The following is a 12,513-nucleotide window of genomic DNA, read 5'->3' on the forward strand; positions in this document are numbered from 1 at the left end:
GGAGACAGGAACAGAGAGACAGGAACCGAGAGACAGGTCCAGGGAGACAGGTCCAGGGAGACAGGAACAGAGAGACAAGAACAGAGAGACAGGAACCGAGAGACAGGTCCAGGGAGACAGGTCCAGGGAGACAGGAACAGAGAGACAGGTCCAGGGAGACAGGTCCAGGGAGACAGGAACAGAGAGACAGGAACCGAGAGACAGGTACAGGGAGACAGGTACAGGGAGACAGGAACAGGGAGACAGGAACAGAGAGACAGGTACAGAGAGACAGGTACAGGGAAACAGGAACAGAGAGAAAGAAACAGAGAGACAGGTACAGGGAGACAGGTACAGGGATACAGGTACAGGGATACAGGAACAGAGAGACAGGAACCGAGAGACAGGAACCGAGAGACAGGAACCGGGAGACAGGAACCGGGAGACAGGAAAAGGGAGACAGGAACAGAGAGACAGGTACAGGGAAACAGGAACAGAGAGAAAGAAACAGAGTGACAGGTACAGGAAGACAGGTACAGGGAGACAGATACAGGGAGACAGGTACAGGGAGAAAGATACAGGGAGACAGGAAAGGGAAGAAAGGTACAGGGAGACAGGTACAGAGAGACAGGTACAGAGAGACAGGTACAGAGAGAAAGGGGATTTCATAGGTCCATAGTGTGATTAACTGTTCTATTACACCCCAGGGAGTTTCCCCCATGTGTCTCAACCAGCTATGAGAGTAGTGAGTGACTACACAAACACTTGACAAGTATGACTCCAGATATTAAACACCCTAAAGGAGAACTGGTACATGGAGTTATAAGAGGTTATAATCACCTTGAGGGAGAACTGGTACATGGGGTTATAACCACCTTGAGGGTGAACTGGTACATGGAGTTATATGAGGTTTTAATCACCTTAAGGGAGAACTGGTACATGGAGTTATAAGAGGTTATAATCACCTTGAGGGAGAACTGGTACATGGGGTTATAACCACCTTGAGGGTGAACTGGTACATGGAGTTATATGAGGTTTTAATCACCTTAAGGGAGAACTGGTACATGGAGTTTTAAGAGGTTTATAAGAGGTGATCTACTTCATTGAGAACTGGTGCATGGGGTTATAAGTGATTATAATCACCTTCAGGGAGAACTGGTATGTGGGGTTATAAGATGATATAATCACCTTGAGGGAGAACTAGTACATGGGGTTATAAGCGATTATAATCACCTTCAGGGAGAACTGGTATGTGGGGTTATAAGATGTTATAATCACCTTCAGGGAGAACTGGTACATGGGGTTATAATCACCTTCAGGAAGAACTGTTACATGGGGTTATAAGCGATTATAATCACCTTCAGGGAGAACTGGTATGTGGGGTTATAAGATGTTATAATCACCTTGAGGGAGAACTGGTACATGGGGTTATAAGAGGTTTATAAGAGGTTATCAACTTCATTGAGAACTGGTACATGGGGTTATAATCACCTTGAGGGAGAACTGGTACATGGGGTTGTAGTCATCTTGAGGGAGAACTGGTACATGGAGATATATGAGGTTTTAATCACCTTGAGGGCAAACTGGTACATGGAGTTATAAGAGGTTTATAAGAGGTTATCAACTTCATTGAGAAATGGTACATGGGGTTATAAGCGATTATAATCACCTTCAGGGAGAACTGGTATGTGGGGTTATAAGATGATATAATCACCTTGAGGGAGAACTAGTACATGGGGTTATAAGCGATTATAATCACCTTCAGGGAGAACTGGTATGTGGGGTTATAAGATGTTATAATCACCTTCAGGGAGAACTGGTACATGGGGTTATAATCACCTTCAGGAAGAACTGTTACATGGGGTTATAAGCGATTATAATCACCTTCAGGGAGAACTGGTATGTGGGGTTATAAGATGTTATAATCACCTTGAGGGAGAACTGGTACATGGGGTTATAAGAGGTTTATAAGAGGTTATAATCACCTTCAGGGAGAACTGGTACATGGGGTTATAATCACCTTCAGGAAGAACTGTTACATGGGGTTATAAGCGATTATAATCACCTTCAGGGAGAACTGGTATGTGGGGTTATAAGATGTTATAATCACCTTGAGGGAGAACTGGTACATGGGGTTATAAGAGGTTTATAAGAGGTTATAATCACCTTGAGGGAGATCTGGTACATGGGTTTATAACAGGTTTATACAAGGTTATAATCACCTTGAGGGAGAACTGGTATGTGGGGTTATAAGATGTTATAATCACCTTGAGGGAGAACTGGTACATGGGGTTATAATCACCTTCAGGGAGAACTGGTACATGGGGTTATAATCACCTTCAGGAAGAACTGTTACATGGGGTTATAAGCGATTATAATTACCTTCAGGGAGAACTGGTATGTGGGGTTATAAGAGGTTTATAAGAGGTTATAATCACCTTGAGGGAGATCTGGTACATGGGTTTATAAGAGGTTTATACAAGGTTATAATCACCTTGCGGGAGAACTGGTACATGGGTTTATAAGAGGTTTATACAAGGTTATAATCACCTTGAGGGAGAACTGGTATGTGGGGTTATAAGATGTTATAATCACCTTGAGGGATAACTGGTACATGGGTTTATAAGAGGTTTATACAAGGTTATGATCACCTTGAGGGAGAACTGGTATGTGGGGTTATACGAGGTTTATAAGAGGTTATAATCACCTTGAGGGAGAACTGGTACATGGGTTTATAAGAGGTTTATACAAGGTTATAATCACCTTGAGGGAGAACTGGTATGTGGGGTTATAAGAGGTTTATAAGAGGTTATAATCACCTTGAGGGAGAACTGGTACATGGGGTTGATTCTGTGCAGGTTGTAGATGATGAAGTAGAACAAAGAGGTTCTCTGGGCAGCAGGACGGTAGAGCTCTCTGGCCTCGTTGATCTTTGTCTTGATCTCTCTGGCCTCCACCACCTGTGTGTGTGTGTGTGTGTGTCAGTTAACACAATGAGTTATGAACTAGGGCCTCAGTCATGCTCCAGATTTCTCCCTATTTCAGCGTAGCCATAAGTACATTTCATTTGTAGCTAACACGATGAAATGGAGTGCGCATTGCTCTACTAACTAGACTATAAAACAGTAGGCCTATATAATAACACATGGAATTTAAGTCTTGACGCTAGTAGACATCCTAAACCAGAGCTACTGTACATACTACTGTACATCAGAGAGGCTGAACAGTATTTCTTTACCTTGTTGTTCTAACACCAGTGATACTAAACTACAGGCTACTGTATGATTCATTTGACCTGGTTATCATGAACATAATTATACACTAAGATAGACGCAATAACTAAGATAAGATAGACTTTATTAGTCCACATGGGATGGAAATATGCCTTCTGCTTTTCCCCCAACACCTCCAATATACACACACATACACAGGGGTGAAAGTTAGCCGGTGCGGTCCGGTACGGCGTCCCGGTAAAATAAATTAGCTGTATGCTAATAGATACCCATAGACTTCCAGTCATTGCACTAATGCCATGTTAGTATTGGCTCGCAAAACTACCTCTAACTTCCTTCATACTGGACACAGAGACATAGAAATGGTATCTATGAGTTCATCTGACTGGGGAAGTAGACACAATCCCAAAGTATCCCTTTAAACCAGAAGCCCTCTGGTCAGAAATCCTCATGCTTCTCCAAACTTTGAAAAGTTTCAAATGTTCACCACAAGGGAATAATCTTAACTGTATCCACGAGATAATCTATAGTCTCCCAAAGCAGCCAATACAGTATTTATCTGTTCCTCCATTTCAATTCAATTAGCAGAGGCTGGACAAACCCGACCCGGTGGCTTTTCATTTTTCACTAATTACCCTTCCCATGTCAGGCTACGGACCCAATTTTTTAGGGCCCAGGTTTCCCATGGCCCGGATCTTGTTACACTCTATATCTTCACAAGCAAAAATGAATGTACTATTGATAGAACCATTACTCCACCAAATGAAAGTCCTGGGCTGATGGATTGGCTTGTAGTCCTCCGTCAGCCATGAAAGGAAATAATTAGTATTCATTACTTCACACTCTACAACATTCCAATTATTAATGAACTTCAGCTGTGGAGCCTCACCGTATCCATCATGGCCATCACAGCAGGTTGTATTAATCACAAGCAAAAACAAGCGCAGGTCATCTACAGCGGATGAATTTCTAATCAGATTTACCACAGGGATGAATTGTCACGGGTCGACAGACAGCAGCAGCACTGGATCTGTTAGGAGTTCAATACATGTCCAGTCTTAGATGTTCAGTAATATTCACACACACTTTGGTTTCACAGGGAAAGGAAGGAACAAGAAAGATGTGTGTTGATGGTTGAGAAGAGGTCGATTTATAGTATTTTTATTTTTTACGTTTGCACCGTAGATACTTCCTGTTACATTGTGATATGTTGTTCATTTAGAGGATTGAACTCAGATAATCATAACGGTGGTGTGGAGGTGAATGAATATGCTTGGGGATTGGATTATTTGCTCCATTGGTTCAAAGGGACTCAGTGTAATAGATTGAAATACATCCACATCCATTTCACATCATAGTGGATTCATCATTCTTCCCATAGCCTACGCTACGGCAAATGACCAAATCAACTACAAACTACAGGCTTACGTAGCCTAATGCTAGACCTATGTAGCCTGATAATAAGCCTATGTAGACTAATGATCTGTATTGGAGATTGTCCTGGATACACTCCTGACCACTGTTGAGAGTGGTGGTGGTGTTGTGTTGTTCCCATTCGTTTTCAGAGAGGGAAAGGCACAAGTCCCTAACCCACAAGAGAGGCTGGCTGCCCACTTTTCAGGGCTAACCACTGAAGAATAACTGTTCAGTATTCACCACATAAAGACTATGAGCAGGCCAATGAACATCTATCACCAGACGTCAGAGGGGAGATCCATACATCTGCCTCAGGGACTCAGAACACGCAATACAAATGCATCTAGAATCTAAAGAGCAAGGAGCAATCCTCTCCCAGTCAGTCATGTCCCTGGAGCTGTCTACCGCTCAGTGAGACTCTAGCGTCAGTCAGGCAAATCCTCTGGCATTGTCTGTGTCCCAGATGGCACCCTAGTCCCTATGTAGTGCACTACTTTTGACCAGGGCCCATAGGGTTGTGCACTATATAGGGAATAGGGTTCGCAGCCATTTGGGATCGCAGATACTGTAAAATACTGTCCCACAGGCCCATATTTAGACACGTTGGGATAGTATTGACTTGTATATCAAAAGGGATATAAAACCATGGATCGATTAGTAATGTGTAGACAAGACTGGTTACAGGCTATAGGCACAACTATAGAATAAATAGCTTTTGCAGAAAAAGCACATTGTGCACAGTATGATAATTGTATAGGGCTACTGTGTCTTAATGACAAAAATCTCACTGTTTGTCTCCTCCAGGGCTGGTTTCCTGGACACAGACTAAGGCTAATCCTAGACTAAAAAGCACTTTCAATGGACATTCTCAGTTGAAAGTGCTTTTTAGTCCAGGACTAGACTTAATCTGTGTCTGGGAAACCGCCCAACCTAGAGATTTCATTGGTGGATTCCGGAGCCAGTCGATCTGTATAGGGACAGGTCAAACCAAGGACCATTGTCACTACTTGCCTTCCTTCCTTGATGGTGTTTCTCCCCAGTAGTGGCTCCAGGACTGGGTCAACTCTCTCCTATAGGTTCTCAATCAGAACAGTCTCTTGTGTTTATCTCCCCAGTAGTGGCTCCAGGACTGGGTCAACTCTCTCCTATAGGTTCTCAATCAGAACAGTCTCTTGTGTTTATCTCCCCAGTAGTGGCTCCAGGACTGGGTCAACTCTCTCCTATAGGTTCTCAATCAGAACAGTCTTTTGTGTTTATCTCCCCAGTAGTGGCTCCAGGACTGGCTCAACTCTCTCCTGTAGGTTCTCAATCAGAACAGTCTCTTGTGTTTATCTCCCCAGTAGTGGCTCCAGGACTGACTCAACTCTCTCCTGTAGGTTCTCAATCAGAACAGTCTCTTGTGTTTATCTCCCCAGTAGTGGCTCCAGGACTGGCTCAACTCTCTCCTGTAGGTTCTCAATCAGAACAGTCTCTTGTGTTTATCTCCCCAGTAGTGGCTCCAGGACTGGCTCAACTCTCTCCTATAGGTTCTCAATCAGAACAGTCTCTTGTGTTTATCTCCCCAGTAGTGGCTTCAGGACTGGGTCAACACTCTCCTGTAGGTTCTCAATCAGAATAGTCTCTGCATAGGCAAGGGCTCGCTCTAACACAGCCAAATACCTGTGGAGAATGATGATGGTAACACTTTAGAGAAAATACATATGAATTATACTTTATAACATCCTGTATAATGACTTATAATACACTTACAATTATATTATAAGGCATTATAAAGGATGTTATAAAGCATTAAACGTACAGTAAGTATTTCATTTAAAGTGTAACCAGAATGATTCACTGGAAGAGGTAACTTGAATACTTTTTTACATTTTGTAACTGGCAAGCCCAAAGACACATGAATGGGTGGAGTTATGGGCGGAGTTAGGAAGTTGGCTGTCAGAAGTATTACAATGTAAATGTATTTTAATCCATCTGTCTGCATATTTCAAGACATGGCATATGAGGGTGCAGTGAGATAACCCATGGATTGGATGATACTTTTCTCGTCAATCAATTTGTAAAAAAATATACAGTGCATTCGGAAAGTATTCAGACCCTTTGACTTTTTCCACATTTTGTAATGTTACAGCCTTATTCTAAAATGGATGAAATCTTTTTTTCCCTCATCAAACTACACACAATACCCCATAATGACAAAGCAAAAACAGGTTTTGTGGATGTTTTGCCCAAAAAATATACATAAAAACTGAAATATAACGTTTACATAAGTATTTTGACCCTTTACTCAGTACTTTGTTGAAGCACCTCAAGTCTTCTTGGGTATGACACTACAAGCTTGGCACACCTGTATTTGGGGAGTTTCTCCCATTCTTCTCTGCAGATCCTCTCAAGCTCTGTCAGGTTGGATAGGGAGCATTGCTGCACAGCTATTTTCAGGTCTCTCCAGAGATCAGGTTCAAGTCCGGGCTCTGGCTGGGCCACTCAAGGACATTCAGAGACTTGTCCCAAAGCCACTCCTGGGTTGTCTTGGCTGTGTGCTTATGTCGTTGTCCTGTTGAAAGGTGAACCTTCTCCCCAGTCTGAGGTCCTGAGCGCTCTGGAGCAGGTTTTCATCAAGGATCTCGCTATACTTTGCTCCGTTAATCTTTCCCTCGATCCTGACAAGCCTTCCAGTCCCTGCCACTGAAAAACATCCCCACAGTATGATGCTGCCACCACCATGCTTCACCGTAGGGATGGTGCCAGGTTTCCTCCAGACATGACACTTGGCATTTAGGCCAAAGAGTTCTATCTTGGTTTCATCAGACCAGAGAATCTTGTTTCTCATGGTCTGAGAGTCCTTTAGGTACCTTTTGGCAAACTCCAAGTGGGCTGTCATGTACCTTTTACTGAAGAGTGGCTTCCGTCTGACCATTCTACCATAAAGGCCTGATTGGTGGAGTGCTGCAGAGATGGTTGTCTTTCTGGAAGGTTCTGCCATCTCCACAGAGGATCTCTGGAGCTCTTTCATAGTGACCATCTGGTTCTTGGTCACCTCCCTGACCAAAGCCCTTCTCCCTCGATTGCTTGTTCATTTTGGCTGGACGGTCAGCTCTAGGAATAGTCTTGGTGGTTCTAAACTTCTTCTATTTAAGAATGATTGGTTCCTTTCCAGCAGATCTGTGCCTCGACACGATCCTGTCTCGGAGCCCTACAGACAATTCCTTCGACCTTATGGCTTGGTTTGTGATCTGACATGCATTGTCAACTGTGGGACCTTATATAGACAGGTGTGTGCCTTTCCAAATCATGTCCAATTAGATGAATGTATCACAGGTGGACTCCAATCAAGTTGTACAAACATCTCAAAGATGATCTTTGGAAACAGAAGGCTCCTGAGCTCAATTTCGAGTCTCATAGCAAAAGGTCTGAATATTTATATAAATAAGATATTTCAGTTTTTAAATTGTAATAAATCTGCAAAAATCTCTAAAAACCTGTTTTCGCTTTGTCATTAGGGGGTATTGTGTGTAGATTGATGAGAAAAATATAAAATTTAATCAATTTTAGAATAAGGCTGTAACGTTACAAAATGTGGAAAAAGTTAAGGGGTCTGAATACTTAGTAGTGACCAGTGATTAGCCTGGTCCCATCCTGTATCTACTGTCCAGACACCAAATCTTCTATGGTCATCATACCCTACTGTACATGTTTGGCTAAAGTACAAACAGACTGGACCACTTGGATAGACACTGTCCAGTGATACAAACCAAACCCTTGTGACCATCAATGTTCCAAGTCCAACTTGCTTCCCTTCCTTTTTCACCCCCCCTCTGAAATCTCTACTATCATTAATGAAATGAGTCAAAACAACGCCCTCCCTCTCTCACTCCATCTGGTGGAGCTGCTCCACCCTGAGCTCTGGCCCACAGCGCCTGCGGATCCACTTGATGCCCTGCTGCTGGGCGTCCATCGTGAGTGGCCAGCACTCGCTGGTGGTCAGGATGGCAGCGTTCTCTGTGGACATCCTATCGTTTGGCAGGCTCTGGTTGTGCCAGGCAGCCACGGTGGCATCGTCTGTAAGCATGAGGACAGGGTCCAGGCCGTCTTTCTGGGGGATGGAGACCTGGAACACACGGAGAGACAGACAGATGGAACCCTGTTCACTATATAGTGCACTAAATAATAAATAGGGTGGCATTTGGAACCGACAGCAGTGAGGCGGTGATGTCACTCTGTTGGCTGTGTGTGGGGTACAGATTGTACAACTATGCAGGCCGATAGAGAGAGAGAGGCAACAGTGCTTCACCAAGATTCATTTCCAGGCGGGTTATCCTAAATGAACATCCAAAATCAAAATGTTAAAATAAAATCAATTAAAGACCATGAATAAAAACAGTTTAGACATATTTACACGATAAAGGATAAAGGAGCAGCTTTATAATGCCCCACTGGTCAAAAGTAGTGAACTACATAGGGAATAGGGTGCCATTCGGGATCTTGCCCGTTGTGACTGTACGAAGGGTATCAAGGCTTCGTAGAGCAGTTGGTGTTGGTAGGGCCTGGTGAAGTGACCCACGTAGGAGACAGAATCTGAGGTGAGGAGAACATCACCACACAGAGTCTCCTGCCTGGGACCACCGCTCCTTTTCTGACTGGAACACACACACATACACCAGGCTTCTTCATGACAATATACACCACCAAAAGCAGCATGAAACGTAGTCTACAGTGTATGTATGTAATAACCTTTAGAATAAACTGGAAACTTGGTATATGCATTTAACTTCAAAGCACCTCAGATATTTCAAACTATGGGATGAAAGGTTCATCAAGGCTGAAATATGTTTCTCCACTGAGTCTATCAGCCAAACTAGAAAAACATAAAGCAGTAAAGTATACAACACTAATTCCACCAAACTGGCTTTGAAAGTTTTCCTGCAAATTAATTCAGCATCTATTTAGCGTCCATTTAATCCTTCCATAGTATGACCAGCTGTGACAGCCTGAACACGGTAAATCACGCGTGGCGTTTCTTCACAAGGGCCCATGGGGCCAGAATATGTGGCATAATAAATTCCCAGACAGTTAAAAATCACTATAATTTTACCCTAATGCATTATGGGTTGTCTGTAATATCACTCAGTCTTGGGGTGAAGCGTTTTTAATTTCCAACAGCTGTTGAGCCTGTGAGGTAAGTTAATGATTAAATATAGTCTGATGTATTAGTCTAAACACTGTGGCTTCCAGATCAATGCCACAAAGACATATCATTTATCTTGATATGTGGAAAAGCCAAGCTGTCCCATGCTAGCCACATTTGTTTTGTTGAATAAGAAAGTAGAACATATGAATATGGCCACTGCAGAAACACATGACTCCTATTGGATTTGACATTATTAACGGACCGACGTAAACATTTCTGTATCCCCACAGAACCACTTTGTTTTAAGATGCAACACCTGGACTTGATGTGAGTAGAATAGAAGACACTGTAGCCAAAATATGAAGAGCAGCATCAATTACAATGTATACATATCTATACGTGTACCGAATACACACACACACACACACACACACACACACACACACACACACACACACACACACACACACACACACACACACACACACACACACACACACACACACACACACACACACACACACACACACACACACACACTTCTTCAGGCCAGTCTGCTGCCCAGCTTGAGTGTACGGTCCATGCAGCCTTCCTGCCATCTCTTCTCCACTGGGCCGTGGGCCAGACAGAGACAGTTGCCCAGTTTAATGGTGCGTTTGCTGTGGTCCATCCCACTCTCCCTCTCCATCCTCCCTGATCCCCAACAGGCTGGCTAGCCAGACCTGAAGCTCCATCCCCTCCATCACACTACAGCCAGATCACAGGGACATTATAACAAGTCCTCATCCAGGTTACTGATGCACTTCTGTCAACCCCACCTCCTGGTAGACAGCGTTCCTCGGGCTCTGTGACAAGTCACTTCCATGCCAGGTGAGACACACTGATCCCTGATACACACTATATGGCCGAACCGTGCGTTGCTGGCTCAGGTATTTTCTTTTCCCATTTTCCTTTCCAGCACGGTTCCAGAAACTATGGTGGATGTGTAACCACTACCCAGCCCAGAGCAGCTGGGTTTGGCTCTATAGTGTGTATCAGGCATGACAGGACTGACCCCCACCCCAGCCCCTCCTCTCTGTACCTCCAGGCCCTTGACCAGCTGGTTGGCCTGCTCGATAGTCTGGTTGGTGTGGGTCACTTCCTCCTGGCACTGGACCTTGTCATCAGCAGCCATCTCAAACTGGACTGTGAGGCTCTGTAGGTTGATTTTCAACCCCTGTTAGACACACCACAGAATCACAGATTAGATCAGCTTCATGACAAGACAAGGCTGAGTGGCATATGGTCATTGTGAGAGCTGGAGATTTCAACCCAGCGTGGTGAATGATAATATAACACTTCTTACCTCCAGTTTTGTTAGCACAGCTGAAAACTGTTGTTCTGAATAAAGAAGCTATAAAACTGGCCTTCTTTAGACTAGTTGAGTATCTGGAACATCAGCGTTTGTGGGTTCGATTACATGCTCAAAATGGCCAGAAATAAAGCACTTTCTCGTCAGTCTATTCTTGTTCTGAAAATTAAGGCTATTCCATGCGAGTAATTGCCAAGAAACTGAAAATCTCATACAACGCTGTGTACTACTCCCTTCACAGAACAGCGCAAACTGGATCTAACCATAATAGAAAGAGGAGTGGGAGGCCCCAGTGCACAACTGAGCAAGAGGACAAGTACATTAGAGTGTCTAGTTTGAGAAACAAACGCCTCAAAAGTCCTCAACTGACAGCGTCATTAAATACGTCAACAGTGAAGAGGCGACTCCGGGACGTTGGCCTTCTAGGCAGAGTTCCTCTGTCCAGTGTCTGTGTTCTTTGCCCATCTTTACACTTTTTTTTTATTGGCCAGTCTGAGATATGGCTTTTTCTTTGCAGCTCTGCCTAGAAGGCCAGCATCCCGGAGTCGCATCTTCACTGCTGATTTTGAGACTGGTGTTTTGCGGGTACTATTTAATGAAGCTGCCAGTTGAGTACTTGTGAGGCTGTAATCGAACCCACAAGTGCTGATGCTCCAGATACTCAACTAGTCTAAAGAAGTCCAGTTTTATTGCTTCTTTAATCAGAACAACAGTTTTCAGCTGCGCTTACATAATTGCTAAAGGGTTTTCTAATGTTCAATTAGCCTTTTAAAATGATAAACTTGGATTAGCTAACACTACATGCCATTGGAACACAGGAGTGATGGTTGCTGATAATGGGCCTCTGTATGCCTATGTACAGTAAAAATCAGAAGTTTACATAGACTTAGGTTGGAGTCATTAATACTCGTTTTTCAACCACTCCACAAATTTCTTCTTAACAAACTATAGTTTTGGCAAGTCGGTTAGGACATCTACTTTGTGCATGACACAAGTAATTTTTCCAATAATTGTTAACAGACAGATTATTTCACTTATAATTCACTGTATCACAATTCCAGTGGGTCAGAGGCTTACATACACTGAGTTGACTGTGCCTATAAACAGCTTGGAAAATTTAAGAAAATTATGCCATGGCTTTAGAAGCTTCTGATAGGCTAATTGACATAATTTGAGTCAATTGGAGGTGTACCTGTGGATGTATTTCAAGGCCTACCTTCAAACTCAGTGCCTCATTGCTCGATATCATGGGAAAATCAAAAGAAATCAGCCAAGACCTCAGAAAAAAATGTAGACCTCCACAAGTCTGGTTCATCCTTGGGAGCAATTTCCAAACCCCTGAAGGTACTGCGTTCATCTGTACCTACAATAGTACACAAGTATAAACACCATGGGACCACGCAGCAGTC

At 43.5% G+C, this 12,513-nt stretch overlaps 1 pseudogene; it reads right to left on the reverse strand.

Annotated features, from left to right (window-relative positions):
- The window catches only part of LOC123733372 (dynein axonemal heavy chain 11-like), a 140,235-nt pseudogene that overhangs the window by 102,472 nt on the left and 25,250 nt on the right, over positions 1 to 12,513 (reverse strand).

Source organism: Salmo salar, chromosome ssa02, assembly GCF_905237065.1.
Source record: "Salmo salar chromosome ssa02, Ssal_v3.1, whole genome shotgun sequence".
Classification (NCBI taxonomy): domain Eukaryota; kingdom Metazoa; phylum Chordata; class Actinopteri; order Salmoniformes; family Salmonidae; genus Salmo; species Salmo salar.